Source organism: Triturus cristatus, chromosome 4_2 (genome assembly GCF_964204655.1).
Source record: "Triturus cristatus chromosome 4_2, aTriCri1.1, whole genome shotgun sequence".
NCBI classification, from domain to species: Eukaryota; Metazoa; Chordata; class Amphibia; order Caudata; family Salamandridae; genus Triturus; species Triturus cristatus.
In genome coordinates, this window is record NC_140586.1 from 534,094,793 (window position 1) to 534,115,932 (window position 21,140).

Consider the following 21,140-nt stretch of genomic DNA (forward strand, 5'->3'; position numbering starts at 1 on the left):
GAGTGCGAGAGAGAAAATGGCGGCCGCCGCTTCCTGGTTTCGACCGATTCGAATGTTTACTAAGATCTAACAGCCAATCAGAATCGCGCTCGCGCACGGCACCGTACGCGTACGGTAAGCTTACCGTAAGCGCACGGTAAGCGCACGGTAAGCTGGCTCAGATATATATATTGATTTAAATGCTATTTTCTCAGGAACTACTGAACAGATTTACACCAGACCTACAAAAGGCACTTCCTTGACCTGAGGACTACCTCTCTGCCAAATTTCAAGTAACTCTGTTCAGCCGTTCGGGCTGTAGCTGTGTCTAAAGGTCCTATGGAAAACTGCATGGGAAAAACGCGTTTTGGGACCCCCCTTTTATCTCAGCCCCCGCTTGACGAATCCCCCCGAGACTTTCAGGGTAGGAGCGGAGCGGAGCGCCCCACCTATTTTGAAAATTTCGCGAGGATTCGTCGACCGGCGCCAAAGTTATTCCAAATAGAATGTTGCGGATTTCCTATGGAAACAGGGTCCTAACTATAACTATCTACTGGCGACCGCCAGTAGATAATATATGTATATATATATATATATATATATATGTCCATATATACATATAATGTCTCTTTTAGTTAAGTGCCCTACGGTTCTGACAAGGCCGATCGCAGAATGATGCAGTATATTCTGGCATGTGGCACTGGCTATGCTTTGCAGCAACTGTGTTTGCGGCCCTCGATTTTTCAATGCAGGGGAGCATTACTTCGTTATGCACACACAGCAATTTTGACACGTTGGCCTTTGTTTGGTGTTAATATCCCAGGGTGACCGAGGGCTGTTTCCCGTATTCTTTCTAATCTGAAGTCGTACAAATGCTGTGTGCACTTGCACAGTTTGCAAGTTTAGATTCAGGAGCCAGGACAGATCTTTTACACGTTCCAGAAGATGTCTCCAAGGACCAGTGGCCAAGCAGGGAATCACGCCCCTTTCCACACTCTGCATCTAGCGAACAATTTTATAAGAAAAATGAACTTACACAATTGCATTCCTTTAATTGTATGTATATCACGTTCGCAGTGTCGGCCTTGTAAATGTAAAGCCACGTAAAAAGAACCCTATTGTACAGATGGAGGGGGATGGAATCTGTGCAGACATTTCACCTCCTTGTTAGCGCACTTAGACCCTGACCTGTGACACCTCCGCGGCTGAGGCCTCTGCTAAGCAGAGATAATCAATCAAGATGATCTGTAGACTGGTTAAGGTGATGTGTGCACACGCTCCTCGGGGACCGGGTCTAGCCCGCCAAGGTCATTTCATTTGTGGTTTAAACCAAGCCTGAACCCTGGTCACCAGACGTGAGGGCTAGCGCGTCCGGGCTCGCTGGCTGCTCCCAGGGGGCGCTGTCAAGTCGCAAGTGCCTGCCTCTCCTTTTAAAAAATGCTTCCCACACTTCAGACCCAGAATTGCAATCTTTTGGAATTGTGCGTTACTATACATTGATAACGCCAAAAAAAAGCATATTTACAACATTTGACTTTTATAAAATAAAATCTGTTTTGTAGAAATGCCATGAACTTCAACCTCATTTTCAATTAATTTCTCGTTGCAGCCTCATCAGATGTTTGAAACATCGGTTTTGTCTCGCATTCATTGTGGCTTTTGATAAATGAATTAGTGGCACAGTAAAGACTTTTAATTTGATTGCTCTTTGATTGAAATCAGCGAAATCATAGTAATGAATGTTGTAGTTATTGACTCTCCAATTTACCGATCAACGCACAAAAGGGGGCAGATGTGCTCTCTTTGAAATGACCAGACAGTTCTTGGCCTTCACAAGCCGTCAGCAGCGAGAGCACAGGAGCAGCTGAACTGCCGCCATACTGCAGATGACAGAGAATCAATGCATACAGTCAATGCCAGAGGAACGCCTGCCTAAAGGACAGGCCTTCCTTGTCTCCCTGTCATGTAAATACTGAATACTGTTCCAATAAAAGAATGCTCATGTGAAAGCTGGTCGTCTTAAGCATCCAGGGAAGGTCCAAACCTGAAGTACGGAGAACATTTGGATTTCTTGGTTCCCACAGAATTCTTAGTTTCTCAACATTTGAGGACATTTGTCAAAATTTCCACAAATATTTTCATTTTTGTAAATTCTATTTTCATGAATCTCCAGACAGAGAGAAGAAGGAATTACTAGAGTTAGGAGGCGGGACAGCCGCAGTCGCTATTGAGATAGAGGTACCAACAATGCAGGTGTTGCGTGAGCTTCTTATAGCAGCCCATCTCGGTTGCTGCTTAGAAAGGGCACTGGCCACCCTCATGGTAAGCCTCTGCATGGAAGCTGCCACGCCTACGTCTACTTTCCCACCCAGTGCCTCCTATTCCTTATAACTAAATGCAGCATGCACATGTGTACATTCAGATTGGTGTAAAACACTCCGGAAGAATGAGTGGATTGGGAGCTTTTACCTGATAAGCGGGCCTATGTCCCTTAAAAAGTGGTTATACAAAACAAGAAGGTATGCATAATATAATTTGTACACTATGGACTAATTATATGGAAATACACATCGATACATCGATTTAGTCCCATGTATTGATTATAATTAGATCACTTTTTGGATACTGCATGGGATTTACATGAATGAAAGAGCATGGATATACAACTAATAGGTAGAGACGGTGGCTTCCAAAGAGATGCGATATGCATGAGAGACAACAATACTGTTGGACTTGGCCCCAGCTTGGGAGTACCAGTGGGGTAGCCCAGTTGGTCCAGACAGTGGTGTTAAAAAGAATTCCATGGGTTCACCGTGGCGTAGAACCGGAGGGTGTCCATGCAGTTGCGGGCCCGCGTCCGTGTTCTATCGCCCCAAGCAGGGAAGTCCATCACGGTGGTGATTGGTCTGCCCTGCGTTTTGGCTGGAAGGGGGTTGTGTTGGACTTGGCCCTTCTGGCAGGTTCACCCCTGGACTTTTTGGCTTTTTATTGGTGACTTGGTATGGTGATTGTTTGGTCTCTGCGCACTTTCCCTGTGTCCCAGGGTAAAGTGCGTGCGTGCTCTGAGTGCATGTGGTGAGATAGGCCTGCCCTCCCATAGGAATGCATGGGGAATGTATGTGTCCCTAGTAGTTCCTGATGCGTGGGGTGTGCAGGCCCGAGTTTGGTATGTGCGGACTCGTGGGAGTGAATGCTGCGCGATGATGTGTGCGGCGTGCATGTACCTAGTGTGGAAGTGCCACTTCTAGAAGTGGGCACTTCTGTGTGCGGTGTGTCTGTCGCGTGATTGGCTGGTCGTGTCATGTGACGGGCTAGGGATTCCCCAGTGTCAGGATGAGTCACCCAGTGGTGAATGGGGAGATCAGCAGCTAGATGGGTGGGAGGAGTCCACCTGGGTCCTGAATAGGACAGGGTTTTCCAAACACAATGCTGGCCCCGCCCCCTGTGGTGCGACTGACGACCCTAGCCCTGCCAGTGAATAGAGTGAGGGGCTGAGCACATCAAGGGTGCTCCCCAACCAGCTGCGACTGGTTTTCCCCCTCACCCTGAACCCAGAACAAAGGGTTTGCCTGTATAAAAATGGGGCTGTGTCCCCACAGAAACTGTTCTCTGCCAGGATCTTACCTGAGGGGGGCTGCTGCTGCTGCTGGACCAGAGGACCGCCACTTGGACTACCTCCCTGCCTGGAGGCCCAGTGAGCTGGCTCTGGGTCCAGCCTTGCCCCCCTGCTCTTGAAGGACCATTTGTTGCTGGACTGTGTTTTATCCTCCTAAGCGCTGGGAGCACCTTATTTGTATCCCTGAGCGCCTGAAAGCGCTTTTTCAGGACTTATAGCGCTAGGAGCGCTCTATTGGGGCCCCCAGCATCAAGAAAGCGCTGTCCCGGAAAAGCGCCTGCCTGGAAGCCCGTAGCGCGGCGCTACGACAATCCAGGAGGGAACCCCGACGTAGGGGTTCCCCCGTTTTGCTTGATCCTTGCGGGTGCCTACCCCGCTTATTTTATTATTATTTCCAGTGCGGGAGCCCACACCGCATACTGTGCCCGCCGCGGGTGCCCCCCCCGCATGGTGTGCCAGGAGAACGGTGTGCCCCGTGGTACGGCGCCGGAACTCTCAGGGCCGCCGCGCTGCCCGCGGCGACCCGGAAGCAGCCTGTGAAGCCCTGGATGTGGGCGGGTCCTCATCGCGGACCGGAAGCTGAGGGAGGCGGAGAGGTGCGTGTTACGGCCGGAGCTCCCGGCATGTGAGGGAGCCCCGCAACCCCCCCCCCAGTGGCCAGCCCAGGAGAGAAGACATTCCGGGGCTCTCGTGAGCGGAAAGAGAGCCCCGCAGCCCAGCGAGGTCGGAGCGCTGTGTGCTCCACTCGCGTCGTCGGCCGAGCAGGAAGACGACCCGCCAGAAAGAGTCCGATGAGTGGGGGCTGCTACCAGCCTGGTGAAAGGGGCTGTGTGGGCAGAGTTAGTCCAAGAGCCGTGAAGGCTCCAGCGGCGATGGAGATAGTTGTTTAGAGCCTGCGAGGCTCAGGGGCATTTGGTGCAAGAGCCGTGAGGCTCCAGTACAGAGCCCCGTAGGGCTCCAACGTCGGGGGCATTTCTTTGGCAACCAGAGCGGCCCCGGAAGACAGCGGGCCGCTCCCACGCATACGGGGGCATTTCTTCCGTGTTGTGAGTGGCCCCAGATGGCAGCGGGCCACTCCCACCTTGCCCCCATTATTTCTCGAGCCTAGAAGGCTCTAGGGGGCATTTCCGGTTGTTTTACGCCCACGAGGCTCCAACGAAGGGGTGGAGTATTGGTTGAAAGCCCACGTGGTTCCTACATCGCTTTTGGGGCATTAGACATGCCCTGAGCCTGGTGAGGCTCCAGCGTTGGCCCCATCATCTGTCCAGAGTGCCACATTGGCTCTAGAAGGCGCAGTGGTGCCCACGCTCCCTTTCTCCAGCTGCCCAGCACTTAGTGGGCAGCTGCAACATTTAGGTTGTGGCCCTCTGAGTTTTGGACTGTGCCTCCTGCGCAGTCTTGCCCCTGACTTTGCTGGACACAGGGCGTCCTAGCCCCCTACTAGGCCAGTTGGCCCAGGGACTGCCACAGATAGTGGCTAATGTGAGTTTTTGCGCCATTGTACCTGTTCTGCACCTCTGAATGTGTTTTTGCGTCATGTGCTTTGCTTTACACCTCTGAATGTTCTGCATCATGTGTTTATGTGCTTAGACCCCTACAGGTATTGTGATACTTAGGTGGTTGTTTTCTCCCTAGTACAGGTGGTGCTAGTGAGGTCCTGATTCCCTGCGCAATATTTTCCTAAGGTGGTTAGGGTTGCGTAGGTGGTACTTACCTGATACCAGTAGTGACTGGTTGTGTGCTAGGTGTAATTTAGTGCTACAGTGATTGTATGTGCTATGTTCTAAAATATTATTCCTACGTTCTAATTGCTATTCCTACAAAGTGCTAATTCCTGACAGTGGTCCATGTGGCCCTGTCCCCTGTATATATAATCCCTTGTAAATTCTGCCCGTGCCTGTTGGCACATTGTAGAGTGTGTGTTTTTATCTAATGTGTTGTGTATAATACAAAGGTTATTTTTATAGAATACCTTGTGTGGAGTTTCCTTTGTGGTGGGCCTTGGGTGTTGTTGCTGGGTGCGCGCGCAAACGCTTTACACATCGCCTCAGAGATAAGCCTGACTGCTCGTGCCAAGCTACCAAGGGGGTGAGCAGGGGTTATCTTTGGCGTGTAACTTCCTTGCCCTGACTAGAGTGGTGGTTTCTGTCTGGCTTTGGCGCAAGCCCTAGCCAACCAGGAATTGCCATTTCTAACAAATACGTAATGGAATGAATTAATGGTGGTGGCCACAAGGCATGTGACTGCTGGATTTTGCACAATAAGACACAAGGTGACTGAAGACGCACAAACATTAGTCCCAAACTAATATGCTAGTCACTGTATGCAGAGGCTGCACCCAAAGGACGTATGTTCCTTTTAAAAAAAATATAAATGTGAATACGGGGCACTGTAAATAATGCAGAAAAACATGAGTAACTATTTGAATGTTCTAGTGAACAATACCCATAATAAAAGTGGGTATTTTGTTTTCTATTTAAGGTATCACAAGCCTTGTATTGTCTTGAGGAGGCCAGAAATATTATAGGCCGAAACGCGTCAACTTTTTCTACACAAGAAGCCTATACTAGATGGGAAAACAAGTCTAAGAAATCACCAATCAATGGAGATGACTGTTTAGGATTTAGACATATGATTGGGTGATAACTGTATACACTAGTGGTTATCCTTGAAAGACGGATCAAATATATATAGAAAATAAGCGGACCATCAATTTTCATTGAAAAAATATATGAGGAAAGAGTGCAAGTTTTCTAGATGTGCTATAATTTGTTTGTATTGTGAAATATGATAAAATTATTCTGCAATAAAACAAAATATGAATATGCATCAATAATCACAGCTGTTTCAAACTGTTTTTTCAGTAATACAATCTTTCAAGTTTGATGATCCAACAGTTGATAAAATTGAATTGAAAATTGAATTGATCCCTTATGGGCCACTCTTTTGTATTGTTAGGAACACAAACATGCGAAGCATCATGGTGCAAGAGTGTCTGTGTTGCAGGCAGGATTGTTTTTGTGCAGAAACAGACACCTTTCTCCACAAAAACAATATTCTGAGACTTTTACCTCTTTCTATGCGTGCTGCAGAATGCCTCCCCTGGGAAGGTGAAGCATTTTAACACATTTCCAGGTAAACCACTCATGGTACATCTGGGAATTAGTCAAAATCCATAGGGGGGATGCATGGGAACAGCCATGCACCACCCATGAGATGCCTCCCTGGGGCAGAGTAGTGCAAAGCAGTGACTTGCACTGACTTACGTTGCTCCAGATATACCAAGCCACGCAGGGCCACGTAAGGTCGTCTTGAATGACTTTTTAAATCTCATTCTAGGATATGCATCGCCCTGCATCACCTTGAGTGGTGTGATAGAGCGTCGCAAGATTCTGAAATTTGCAGGGGTGCATCATATTCACCGTTAGTCTTCACCCTCATATTAATCAATGTATGTTTAGAAGTGTCATAGAAATGTATTGATGTAATCGTTTAACTTAGAGTTGATTAGAAATGCAATAATGCTTTTGTGAGGATCAACGTTGCAAGTTATTGTGAATGTATTCAACAAACAAATAATCATTAGTTTTCGTACAATGCAATGTATTAGGCTAAATGTGCGCCATGTTAAAGTTTACGTGTAGGTTGCTTATTCATATATATGAAAATACAGAACTAATGCTTAGAGTGTGGTTTACTAGTGTTCAATGTGTAAAGGCCTGATCACCTATATGCTAAAGAGAAGGCCTGTTCATTCCTTATGTTAACTAATGTTGTAGGCTGAAAATGATTCCCTTGGTAAAGGCTTTGGGTTGCAGGAAAATGTAAAATCTTAAAGATGTGAACTGGCTTTTCTAGTTCCCATGTTTCTGTTGCAGGTGCAAGGACATGTAGCTCGTTAGGGAGAATAGATCTTTGTTTTAGGAGTTAGGATGCTGTGGGAAGCCAACAGGGGAGTGCACTGGAATGTGAGACAGATACATTTGCTGCGCAAGGTGCCTGGGACCCAAGGTCAAGCTAACCGTCGTAGGATGCAAGACAACTTTGTGGAAAACTACCGAGAGAAGACCTGGCTGAAGAGGTGTGCCGAAGGGCGTGTTCTGTGATTTTGGGGTTTTGTATTAGGGACAGTGCCCCGTGGGTTGAGCAGATGAGGTTAAGATGGGAAGCTAGAAGGAGCATCTTAGAACGAGCTCTGACTAAGTGAATGTACTTCTTAAAGGAGTCTTCACTTCTGACACCTTTTCCTTGATTCTCTTGCCTGGGATGGGAATGTTAAGTAGGGATGTCACCTTAGAGGTAGAGTAGGGACAGACTAACGTTTCTCTTTTGACTAATGATTCCTAATTTAGACATTGGCCTTACCATCGCCTTTCTGATGATTTTGGAATCTGTAATTCTTTTCGTTTTATGTTGGATGAGAATCTTACGTAGGCTAGCTTTTGTATTAGTGCCCATTTACCTTTTGCACCTTGCTTTGAGGTGTTTGTATGTTCAGTTGTTTTTGGTTGTAATAAAATCTTACAAATTTTAGATTTGGAGTCAGTAGTCCTTTCCAAATGAAGTCTAATTTTGGCAAATATATTTTGATAATTGTGTTTATCCCCTCCACGCTATCTGGCAAATAAAAAGATCCTGGCGACCGGTGAGGATTCTTGGAGATAACCAGGTAGGCAAGAATCCGGCCTTATCAGTTGGTAGCAGAGTAGGATGGGTATTTCCGATAGTAAGGGGAGATCTAGATTAGGATAAGAGATCCTTGAGGCCCATAGAAGTCATGTGATGGTGACTCATCGGATGGCGAGCAGCGGACGACAGCGGTTGATGGAGATTGACGGAGAGTAGCAGTACGGCGGAAAGCAGCAGTTCGTGGAGGAGTGAGTATGAATAGGGCGAGATGTTGTAGATTGCGGTGTTGTTTTGATGTGTGATGTCTTGCGGAGTTGGAATGAGTGTTGAGTGATTGTGAGATCAGGCTGTGAGCGCGCGCAGCTCGGGAAAGTCTTAGGCTCGACGAGTAGCTTAAGCGACTGTGGTGTAGAAGACACCCGAGGTAGATTTTGTTGACCACCGAAAGGGGATCGTGAGACGTCATCGATCACCTGGACCGAGATAGGGGGAGCGAATGTGTGAGTGCGTGAGAAACCAACGCTGGTCGTGGGTTGTTGTATATGGAATTTGAGTATTTGTAACCTATCCGAGGTGAGTGTCTGGCTGGACGTGGACAGACAGTTGCCAACCGAGGTCGACAACTTCGAGAGACTGTGGACGGACAGTCAGAGAAGTAACTTGTTTGGGACAAACGGTTATTTCAGCGTATGAATAGGATGAATGCAAGGGTGAGACGTGTGCTGTGACGGAGGGGAACTGCTGCAATTGGAGGACGGGTGACGTCAGAAGGTGCCGCGCTGTGATAGGTCGGTTGGTGTGAATCGCGCAGTTATTGGTGGGGTTTGACATTAGGAAGTAAACGAAAACATTGTGTGCGATTGAAATTTGTTCATCATTAAATGTTTTAAAGTTTTCCGAGAATTGTGTAGAGGTGTCAAACATGTGGTTACTCGTGGGGGAGAAGAGGCCCCTCCCGAAGATACTCCAGTGCATTATATGGCAAGAAATGTAGGGTTGCATACTATAATCTGGCTTGAAAATTGGCATAAAATGACCCAGAATGAAGGAGAGCTAGCTTTCCCGTGATATGGCTCGTTTAGATTGGAAGTGTTGTACCAGTTGAAATCTGTGATGGCGGCATTACGACCCTTGCCGAGACCAACTCAGTTTGAAGCGTTGCATGCATGGATTAGAGCAGCGCATGATAGGAAGAGAGATCGAAGTCAGGAGAGGGTGAAAAAGTCGATTAAGGCATTCCAGAATGCAAGATGGGATGTTGAAGAGAAAAGGTGGAGAGTGCAAACGATAGAAGGAGACAGGTTGTATCCCCTACTGGTAAAAACTGACGGCTCGAGGATAAAGAGAGTAGAGGAGGATGATGACAGTGATACAGACGATAGCCTGCTAGAGTGGTTGTTGCCCGAGAGACCACCTCCATACAATCCCGATTCTTGTGAGGGAAAATCGGCTCAGTAGGAAGAGAATAGTGGAGTACCGACTCAGTCGGAAGTGAGAATAGAAGGGAAGATCTCGACAGGAGCTGAGAGTACTAGAAACCAGCCTGTAGCCAGCACAGAGGTTGGGAGAGGTGCACGGTTACCGGATGCTCTAAAGGTACCAGTCACCATTGGACCCATTGTTTCTGTTTACGACCTAGATCAAGAGAAAGTTGGAAGCTCAGTGCAGTCAGTTGTAGGAACGAGGAGTGTGATTGAAGGAAATGGATCAGTGAGCGGGATGGAGCAAACTCCAAAGCCTATAGAATGGAGTACGCCATTGCCAGCTACAGCAGACTCCTCTAGGGGACAGAAAGATGTGAGACCAGTGAGGCCGAGGTCTTTGGCCGAGTCAAGATCAGATTTGCGGATGTGGGCACCACCAGTGAGGGATCAGAATCAGAGTGTGAGAACAGCAGAAAGTGAACGAGGCACAATAGTGAATCGTTCAGTTCCCATGAGTATGTCAGAAGAGAGTAGATCTCGGAAACGGGAAGGTGATTATGATGAAAGGGATGGTGCACCTTGTAGGGAAGTGCTGAAGGGAGCCCCGAAGGGAAAAATGGTAGATGTTGTGAGGCTAAAGGCAGAGGTAGACGAGATCATAAGTGGGAACTTGCCTCTTGAGAGAACATGCATGTACGAACAAGACGAGTTACTCTTTGTAGCGAAGGATGTGACTCGCAAGGCACGACCTGCACATGAGAAGTTGTCAGAATTGGCAAAAAAGTATGATGTGGACTTGTCCAAAACGAAATCATTGCAAGGAAGTCATAGATTGCAGTATAGTGATCAGGAATTGGAAGAAAAGAGAATCATGGGTTTGAGAACCCATATCAAGGATTTGATCATAGCAATGCGTGCATGGATCACGCTTGATAAGTGGGAAGAAAGATGGTCCAAGAAGAAAAGTTCGAGAAGAACGATAGGAGAGACGCCACCCCCAGGTGGAGGGATGACGGAGGTAGGGAATTTCCCGTTACGAGAGGTACAGAATGGAGGATATGTGCATGTACCGTGGAGTAGGGGTGATTTGGCTGCATTTACAAATGATTTTCCCCGGTTGAGGGAAAAGCCCGTGGAGTGGTACAAGCAAGTTGATCGGTTTGTCAAAATTTCGAAGGTATTGTGGGTTGATTTGAACACATTATTTGACATCGTGGTTCCGAGTGATTTATGGTCAGCATGTAAAATTGCTGTTGAGTGGCCAACCGCAGAGCCTGACAGGGACCCAATTTCGAATAGTCCGTCGCCCATTGTAATGAAAAAGTTCGAGCAGGTGATCACATGGTTGAAGTCGAAAATCTCACCTCAGGACATTGATTGGGTGAAGATAGATCGGACAGTACAAGAGCCAAAAGAGACGGTGCATGAGTTTTATGAGAGACTTTTGCAGGCGTTCAAACAGTACAGTGGATTAGATGTGTTAGACACGAAGGACATGGGACAGTTTGTTTTGAAATTTGTGTTTGGATTGAGGCCAGAAGTTAGTCTCATGATACAGCAGCATTTGATTTGTTGGCAGAATAAGCCAGTGGATGAGATTTTACGGTATGCTAGGTACTGTAGTGATGAGATAGAATCAAAGCACAGGAAGTTGAAAGACAAATTGATGCTTGTTCAGATGCAAACCGCTCATGGACAGCCTAATGGAGGGACCTTAGGAAGAAAACAGGGAAACAATCAAGGAGGAAACCAGAATGCCCAGGGTCAGTGAAGACCAAAGTCAATTGATCCTAAGACAGGAATGGATGTGGCGACATTGAAAAAGACCACTGCGTGTCATCTTTGTCAAGAGATCGGACACTGGAAACGCGAGTGTCCTTTGAACCCGTTAAATCAGATACAGCAAGAAGGAGAGGTACTTCAGGTTCCTGTGGCGGACATGGTCCCTACAGTGACTCGACCGAAGATGGTCAAAGGGGGGTCTGGTGTTCCGCAGATGCAGGTTCCGCAACCACCCAGGATACCGAATACGCAACAGGGAGTCCGAACTTACCTACAGATGCCCATGTTTGAAGGGGGTGAGGAATATATCCCAGATCCATTGGCACGACCGTGCTTGAGAGGGGAAGAGGACTGCGCGCTTGGAGCAGTCTTGGAGGTAGATCAGAGGGGACCATTTGTGGAAGCAGACATTGATGGTCACCCTACAACCTTTTTGGTTGACACCGGTGCTACTCATTCTACTGTACGATCTGCAGTAGTCCCTGACCTACCCCTTTCGGGACAGTCAATCCAAGCCGTTGATGTAGCAAATAAGAAAATGACAAGCCCATTGACCGAGCCAATTCCAGTGAAGATAGGAAATTTCAGAGATCGGCCCCAAATCGTGGTGTGTGATTCCAGTCCAGTTTGCCTGTTGGGTGGAGACCTATTGTGCAAGCTGAATTGCACCATTTATTGTACCCCTAAGAGAGTAGAGGTACAGACGAGGGATGATGATGCATTCAAGGTTGCGAATCAGCGTGTGTGCATGGAAATGTATTCGGCATTGACAGTGGAAGAACTCTCATTAGATCTGAGGGATTCCGTGTTAATTGATGTTTGGGACCTCAGTGGAGAAGAGATTGGATTGGTCAAGGGTGTAGACCCAGTGAAAATTCAGGTTAAGCCAAATGTAGAGTTCCCTAGGACGCCCCAATATAATTTGTCACCTGAAACTATTGCAGGGATCAAACCTGTAATTGAGTCGATGATTAAGCAGGGAATTCTAAAGGAGATCATGGGTAGCCCATGCAATTCACCTATCATGGGACTACAGAAACCAAGTGGGAAGTTTAGGATCGTACATGACCTGCGAAAGGTTAACAAGATAGTCGTTCCATGTTGTCCAGTGGTACCGAATCCGTCTGTGAACCTGTTTCAGATCCCATGTGAAGCTGAATGGTTCACAGTGATTGACTTGTGTCAAGCTTTCTTCTCGATTCCTCTACATGAGGAAAGCCAATTTCTTTTTGCTTTTCGGCCGGAGAATCGTGTGTTAACGTGGTGTCGTATCCCACAGGGGTATACGGAGAGCCCGTCTATCTTCAATCAGATCTTGAAGAAGAATCTTGAAGGTCTTGTGTTGCCGCAGAACTCTGTTCTGGTGCAATACATTGACGACCTGCTTGTTGCGTCGGAGACCGAAGACGCTTGCAGGATTGATAAAATTGCCCTACTGAATTATCTGGCAGAGAATGGACACAAGGTGTCTCCTAACAAGCTGCAGTATTGCCTGAGTGAAGTGCAGTACTTGGGTCACAGAATTGAGAAAGGCAGGATAAAGGTGTTACCGGACCGTATTGAGGCTATTATGAATATGCCTGTGCCTACCACTCAGAGAGAAGTCAGAATGTTCTTGGGGATAGTCGGCTACTGTCGCCAATGGATTCCCAATTTCTCCTTTGAAGCGAAGCCTTTACAACGGCTGACGCGTAAGGATGTGAGTGATCGGGTACCATGGGACGAAGACTGTTTGAGATCATTCTTGAGGCTGAGGGAAGCTTTGTGCTGTGCCCCAGCTTTGGGGATGCCTGATTACAATAAGGCATTTGCCTTATTCTGCTGTGAAAGGGAAGGTTGTGCATTAGCAGTCTTGACTCAGTCATGGAGGTGTCCGTAGACCAGTTGCCTACTTCTCAGCTACTTTAGATCCAGTAGCTTCTGCGTTGCCCGGATGTCTCAAATCCGTTGCTGCAACAGGTGTCAGTATTGAAAGATGCGAGAGTATTGTAATGGGTCATCCGCTTACAGTTTATGTACCGCATTCTGTTGAACTGTTGATGACAAGGACTAAAACACAGCACCTCATGAATAATCGATTGACTCGCTATGAGCAAGTTATACTTGCTGCAGAGAATGTGACTTTGAAGAGGTGTTCTGTTTTAAATCCTGCTACGTTATTGCCTATTCCAACCGTAAATGATGAAGATTTTGAGGACCATGATTGCCTCGATGTGACTGAATTGTGCACCAAACCAAGACCAGACATTGTTGATGAGCCGCTCACAGACCCCGATGAAATTTTCTTCGTGGACGGTTCATGTTTAAGAGACAGTGCTGGTCGGCTGAGAGCAGCGTTTTCTGTATGTACCATTACAGGAGTGGTTGAAGCCGCTTGTTTAGAAGGAGTATACTCCGCGCAGGTGGCTGAACTTATTGCTTTGACCCGTGCCTGTTTGGCTGCTGACCAGATTCGGGTAACGATCTACACCGATAGTCAGTACGGGTTTGGTGTTCATGATTTCGGGCAGTTATGGTCACAGAGAGGGTTCATGACATCTTCTGGTTCACCCATCAGAAATGGAGAATATGTGAGACAGTTGTTGGAAGCATTGCAATGTCCCGAGGAAATCACAGTTGTCAAATGTTCTGCGCACAGCAAGGGGAACGATTTCGTGTCGTGGGGTAATAGCTACGCGGATGAAGTTGCCCGGTTTTGCACAGAATATGAATGCATATTTACAGAAGGCCAAGTAGAAAAGAGCCAAGAAAGAACCGACCTCAGCATGATGTTGACCATGGCTGATACATGGGAGGAGATAAAACGGGTGCAGGATGAAGTTACTGATCAGGAGCAAGACAGTTGAATACGAGCTGGATTTGAAAAGGGAGATGTGGATGTATCGATCTCGAATGATGGACGAGCGGTGTTGCCTGAATGTTTGTTGAATCCAATGGCACGATTGATTCATGGTGCTGTACATCTTGGTAGGGACGCGATGATGCGAGTGTTTCGACAGACCTGGTACAATCCGAAGTTTCGTGCAGTAGCTGAAGCTGTGTGTCAGAGGTGTGTTACATGTCAGCAGATGAATGCAGGAAAGAGAACTGCTGTGACTTTGGGCCACATTGGGAGGTCAGGAGGACCTTTCAATAGGATGCAGTTAGATTTCATTGAGATGCCAAAGTGCAATGGGTTGAGGTACATCTTAGTTGTAGTATGTGTCTTTTCAAGATGGGTGGAGGCTTACCCAACACGTAGATGTGACACACTCACCGTAGCTAAGCTGTTACTGAGAGAACTTATCCCGAGGTTCGGTTTCCCGACCTCTTTGGAGTCAGACAGAGGGACACATTTCCATAGTGAGATCATGAAATTGCTTTGTGCTGCCTTAAGTGTGGATCAGAGATTGCATTGCAGTTATCGACCAGAGGCTTCTGGGATTGTGGAACAAGTTAATGGGACTTTGAAAGCACGGATGGCAAAAGTGTGTTCTTCGACATCACTGAAATGGCCCGACGCACTTCCCTTAGTTCTCATGAGCCTCCGTAGTGTTCCTGATAGGAGGACTGGGTTGTCACCTCATGAGATACTCATGGGGAGAGCAATGCGAGTACCAGCAATACCTGCTACTGCTTTAATTAACATCACTGATGACTTGATTCTCAACTACTGTAAGGGCCTGGCTGACGTAGCCCGTTCTGTGTCTCAGCAGGTGCAAGCAACAGTTGTTCCAGCCGCAAGTGACCTATGCCACGACCTAAGACCAGGGGATTGGGTGCTTGTGCGTAAACATGTGAGGAAGAGTTGCCTGGACGCTCGTTGGTGTGGTCCGTACCAGGTAATACTGGTTACAAACACGGCAGTGAAGTGTGGGGGACTGCCGAACTGGGTGCATGCCTCCCATACCCGTAGAGTTCCAGCACCCTTGGAAGATACAGCCCCTCTTGTGAATGAAAATCCAGATCAGGTGGCGGAGCCATCTGAGAGGGCAAGCCAAGCTTGTGAGGGTTGCTGATGCAGTTGGTTGTGCACTAGACCGAGCTGAAAGGGGTTGTGCAAATCGAAGCCACAAATTTGACTCAGACGGAGAAAGTGTTGTTGTGGGTGGAGTCGAGTCAAATTCTGCTGAAGAAGGAAGTAGTGCACAGGGTACTCGAAGGGAGAGCAGAAGTGCCACTGAAGCAGAGAGAGTTTGGCCTGTGAACCAGAGACGGGTAAACTTGCGATTGGCACCTGAAAGAGATCTTGCCCCAGTTTCTGAAACGTCTGAATCTGAGCAGAGTGACGGAGAGCGAGATCGAGTGAATCTGAGAAGGTCAAGGAGAGCAAGAGTGCCGTGTCGAAGGTACGCCTCGCCGGAGTAGACATACGCTGTGACTGATGCCAGGCATACCGAGCACAGGGAGGCTGAGATCCTTGACACTGATCAGCAATTCTCCGAACTTGAAGATAGAAGTGCTACTGAGAGTTCCAGGATTGGAAATCGAAGGAATATTGACCCTAAATATTCTGAATCCGCCGCTTCTGAGTAAAAAGTTTGTGAGTTGATTCTGGAGACGCTGTTTTTTCCGACTTTTGCTATTGTACCACCACATCAGGAGTTGGTAATCCTTCGTCTTGAGATTTTGCAAGGAGTTTTAGAGCTGTTGGGAGCGAATATCATTCTGGATTAAAAGTAAAACTTTTGTTGTACATAAAGGTCCAAAAGAAGAAGATAACCTAGGCCTGAGTGGAAGAAGAATAAAGTTAGGGACTTTCCGTCAGGACACTGAAAGAGGGCTAAGGAAGTCTTTGTGTGGACTGTGTAAATAAGGAACTGAGAATTGCTAGGGGACTTCCAGCTTCAAGGCGATGTGTGAATTGGTTTGACAAGCAATACTCGGATGAGAAAAGAGACTTCTACGTTGCTGTTGAACTGAAATCCTGAGAACTTTGCAAAGATGGCGGATCCTGGAAAAACCCACTGTAGAGCGAAATTAGTGATAGGTACACTTTTAGGGGTAGTGATAGCTGCTATAGTTGTGATAGTGGTGACCTCATATATCGTTTCCCATGAGCAGGAGGGGGAGGTACAGGGGACACCTACACCTACCACCTCTAGCCAGACCGAGGTTACTATAGGAGCTCAAAGACTTGAAGAGAGTCGTAGGTTTCATATGGATCTGTCTAGAAGTGACTTTAAGCTTAATGCTTATGCAAAGCTGTTGTATGAGTATGTTGATGCGATGGATGCGAAAGATTGTTATGTGTGCATGCAGCTACCTTCTTCCGTGGATGAGGGTATTAGATACCATCATCTTCCACTAACCTATGGGATTTCTTGCAGCTTATTGCTTAGCATATCTTATGAGAGAAGACAATTTGAGTATTTCTTTTCCAATTATGATGCAATACTTCCTGAAGTACCGGCATATAAGCATTTGAATAAGTACGACTATTATAAGTCAGAAGACAGACTTCGGAACTATTTCATACGACTTTGAGTTTGGATACAGTTTATGCCCACCGACATAATCTAACGTGTTTATTGTCGGAAACAGAAAAGAAGTTTATTGGCCAGATAGAGGATAGATATAGAAAACTAACTCAGACACGGAATACAGGGGAGAGTTCAGTAGATTGGACTGATGAGGAGAAGTTACACAGATCTAAGGGAAGTTATGGACCCATAGCGCTAGATCAGGCGCAGAAGGGGAAGTTGTGTGTGAGAGGTCCTCAGACTTATTATGAAAAAGTCTCGGTAGGACAGAGTACGTGCGATCATACCTTTACCATGGAGGACTCTGCTAAGAACTTTTTGCAAGGTCCGGTGCAAGTGATTCCAACTGTGTATTTTGTGTGTGTAAGGAATGCCTATGTGAGGTTGCCTGCGAATTGGTATGGTACATGTTATTTGGCTATTATTTTTCCGAAGATTTATCATACAGAAGATTTAAATCTTTTGGAGACTGGACATCACTCTAAAGTGCGGAGAGCTGCAAGTGCAGGAGCAGTGATTGGTGATATCGTTGGAGCAATGATACCAAGTTTGGGTGTGGTTTTGAATGATGTGAAGATAAGAAAGTTGGCGACTGTGGTTGATGAGTTGTCAATGAATTCGGCGAGGTCTTTGTTGTTGGTGGATGGAGAGATATTGTCAATAAGAACTATGGTTTTGCAAAATCGTCTTGCTTTAGACGTTTTATTGGCAAAAGAGGGTGGAGTCTGTAATCTGTTGAAAGTTCAAGAATGCCCTACGCATATTCCAGATAACAGCAAGGATTTGGAGAAATATATTGACAACATTACCACAATTCACCAAGAGATTGTGGATTTGACTGAAGAGGGGGTGTGGGAGAAGATTGGTAAAGGATTCAGTCGTGTGGGAAGTTGGTTTGCGAACTTGGGAAAGGGTTTCCTTGGATTCGCATTGAAGCCTCATATTATTGTTGTGGTTTGTGTGATCTGCTTGTGGGGTCTCATTAGAGCCTGTAAGTGGTACAGAGGAAACAAGGTTGAGAGACCTCTTAGATCGAGTGAGAGGCGAATGGCTAGACTGCAGGACAGTCAATACCAGAATCTTAAGAGAATGGAGAGGTTCCGACAAAATAGAATGGCAACAAGCACTGTTTAGGTCGGTTCTTTCTCCAAGGGAATGAGGTTGTGATGGTGTGATGACATTTGTCATCAAAGGGGGGAACTGATAGATCATCGCAAGATTCTGAAATTTGTAGGGGTGCATCATATTCACCGTTAGTCAGCCCCCTCATATTAATCAATGTATGTTTAGAAGTGTCATAGAAATGTATTGATATAATTGTTTAACTTAGCGGTGATTAGAAATGCAATAATGCTTTTGTGAGGATCAACGTTGCAAGTTATTGTGAATGTATTCAACAAACGAATAATCATTAGTTTTCGTACAATGCAATGTCTTAGGCTAAATGTGTGCCATGTTAAAGTTTACGTGTAGGTTGCTCATTCATATATATGAAAATAGTGAACTAATGCTTAGAGTGTGGTTTAATAGTGTTCAATGTGTAAAGGCCTGATCACCTATATGCAATCGAGAAGGCCTGTTCATTCCTTATGTTACCTAATGTTGTAGGCTGAAAATGATTCCCTTGGTAAAGGCTTTGGGTTGCAGGGAAATGTAAAATCTTAAAGATGTGAACTGGCTTTTCTCGTTCCCATGTTTCTGTTGCAGGTGCAAGGACATGTAGCTCGTTAGGGAGAATAGATCTTTGTTTTAGGAGTTAGGATGCTGTGGGAAGCCAACAGGGGAGTGCACTGGAATGTGAGACATATACATTTGCTGCACAAGGTGCCTGGGACCCAAGGTCAAGCTAACCGTCGTTGGATGCAAGACAACTTTGTGGAAAACTACTGAGAGAAGACCTGGCTGAAGAGGTGTGCCGAAGGGCGTGTTCTGTGATTTTGGGGTTTTGTATTAGGGACAGTGCCCCGTGGGTTGAGCAGATGAGGTTAAGATGGGAAGCTAGAAGGAGCATCTTAGAACGAGCTCTGACTAAGTGAAGGTACTTCTTAAAGGAGTCTTCACTTCTGACACCTTTTCCTTGTTTCTCTTGCCTGGGATGGGAATGTTAAGTAGGAATGTCACCTTAGAGGTAGAGTAGGGACAGACTAACGTTTCTCTTTTGACTAATGATTCCTAATTTAGACATTGGCCTTACCATCGCCTTTTTGATGATTTTGGAATCTGTAATTCTTTTCGTTTTGAGTCGGATGAGAATCATACGTAGGCTAGCTTTTGTATTAGTGCTCATTTACCTTTTGCACCTTGTTTTGAGGTGTTTGTATGTTCAGTTGTTTTTAGTTGTAATAAAATCGTACAAATTTTAGATTCAGAGTCAGTAGTCCTTTCCAAATGAAGTCTAATTTTGGCAAATATATTTTGATAATTATGTTTATCCCCTCCACGCTATCTGACAAATAAAAAGATCCTGGCGACCGGTGAGGATTCTTGGAGATAACCAGGTAGGCAAGAATCCGGCCTTATCAGGTGCAAGGGCAATGCAAAACCTTTGATAAATCTGCCCCCCATAAGGAAGCTGCACTGATAGAGTAAGATATTTACAGCAATCTTTAGATTACAAGAGAGGGTGGTGGGGTTCCCTCTCACCTGAAGACCAGGTATTGCGGGAACTGAGAGAGTCTGTCCTTTCACCGAGTGGCTAACCCTCCACGCTGATTGGAGAACAGATGTGTGCAGTTAGCCAACAAGGGAAAAGGGGAAAATATGGAAACAAGGGAAGGATTTATTTATGATGCAAAGTAGTTCTTTTAAGGTGTGTGCTCTGGAGGGGTTTAGTTCTCCTGGTCGCTATCGCTTGCTTCAAGTAAGATCGCCCAAAAATATCTCCTTTAAGGTAAAATAAAGCATGTCAAGGGACTAGGAGCGTGCATAACATTCAGACTATATATATATATATATATATATATATATATATATATATATATATATATGTATATTACCTACTGGCGGTCGCCAGTAGGTAGTTATAGTTAGGACCACGTTTCCATAGGAAATCCGCAACATTCTATTTGGAATAACTTTTGCGCCGGCTGACGAATCCTCGCAAATTTTTCAAAATAGGTGGGGCGCTCCGCTCCGCTCCTACCCTGAAAGTCTCGGGGGGATTTGTCAAGTGGGGGCTGAGATAAAAAGGGGGGTCTCAAAACGCGTTTTTCCCATGCATTTTTCCATAGGACCTTTAGACACAGCTACAGCCCGAATGGCTGAACAGAATTACTTGAAATTTGGCAGAGAGGTAGTCCTCAGTTCAAGGAAGTGCCTTTTGTAGGTTTGGTGTAAATCTGTTCAGTAGATTCTGAGAAAATATCCTTTAAATCAATATATATATCTGAGCCAGCTTACGGTGCGCTTACGGTACGCTTACCGTACGCGTACGGTGGCGTGCGCGAGCGCGATTCTGATTGGCTCTTAGATCTTAGTAAACATTCGAATCGGTCGAAACCAGGAAGCGGCGGCCGCCATTTTGTGTGTTTCACTCAGAAAAAAAAAGAGTGATATCTTGAAAAGGGGGCAAGGAGGAGAGTTACAGACCCCCTAACATTTGTAAGGGGGTCAAAGAAGGACAGAAAAGTACAAAGACAACATTTATTGATTTTAAAAAAAATCACGGGGTACGCGTACGGTAAGCTTACCGTAAGCGTACGGTAGAAAAAAAAAAGAAAAAAAGAAATGAAATTCAGATTTAAGTGTTTAGATATTAGGGGGCTCTAAAAAGAGCCGTTGTGTTTATGAAATGATTTTTTAGTGGTACCTACAAGTAAGTACCGATGCAGAGTCTAAGGTTCAAGAGGAAGACTCTGTTCCCTTCATCATTGAAGTGCACACCATCTCCTCTATAAATGTCTTGCATGTCGTAACGCAAGTTGTTGTGGTAAATGGAACCCATACCATAGTCACGGAGGAAAGCAGAAACAGATTTGTTGACGTGCTTTCTTGCTTTGTCAATCTGCGGACAGAAATGATTGGACCAGTTCCATTTTTGCCTTTGGCATATGTTAGAAAACACAAAGGCAGTTTTAGGGAAAAGTGAAAACAGTTGTGCAAAGGTGTCCTTCATAAGCATTTCCAGACCTACCCCAGTCAAAGTGCCTAGGTCATTGCCACCACAGTGCACTATTATGAGGTCAGGGTGTTGGATGTGCATGAAGGATTTCACCAATGGCATCAATTGGTGCCACTTTAACCCTCTCT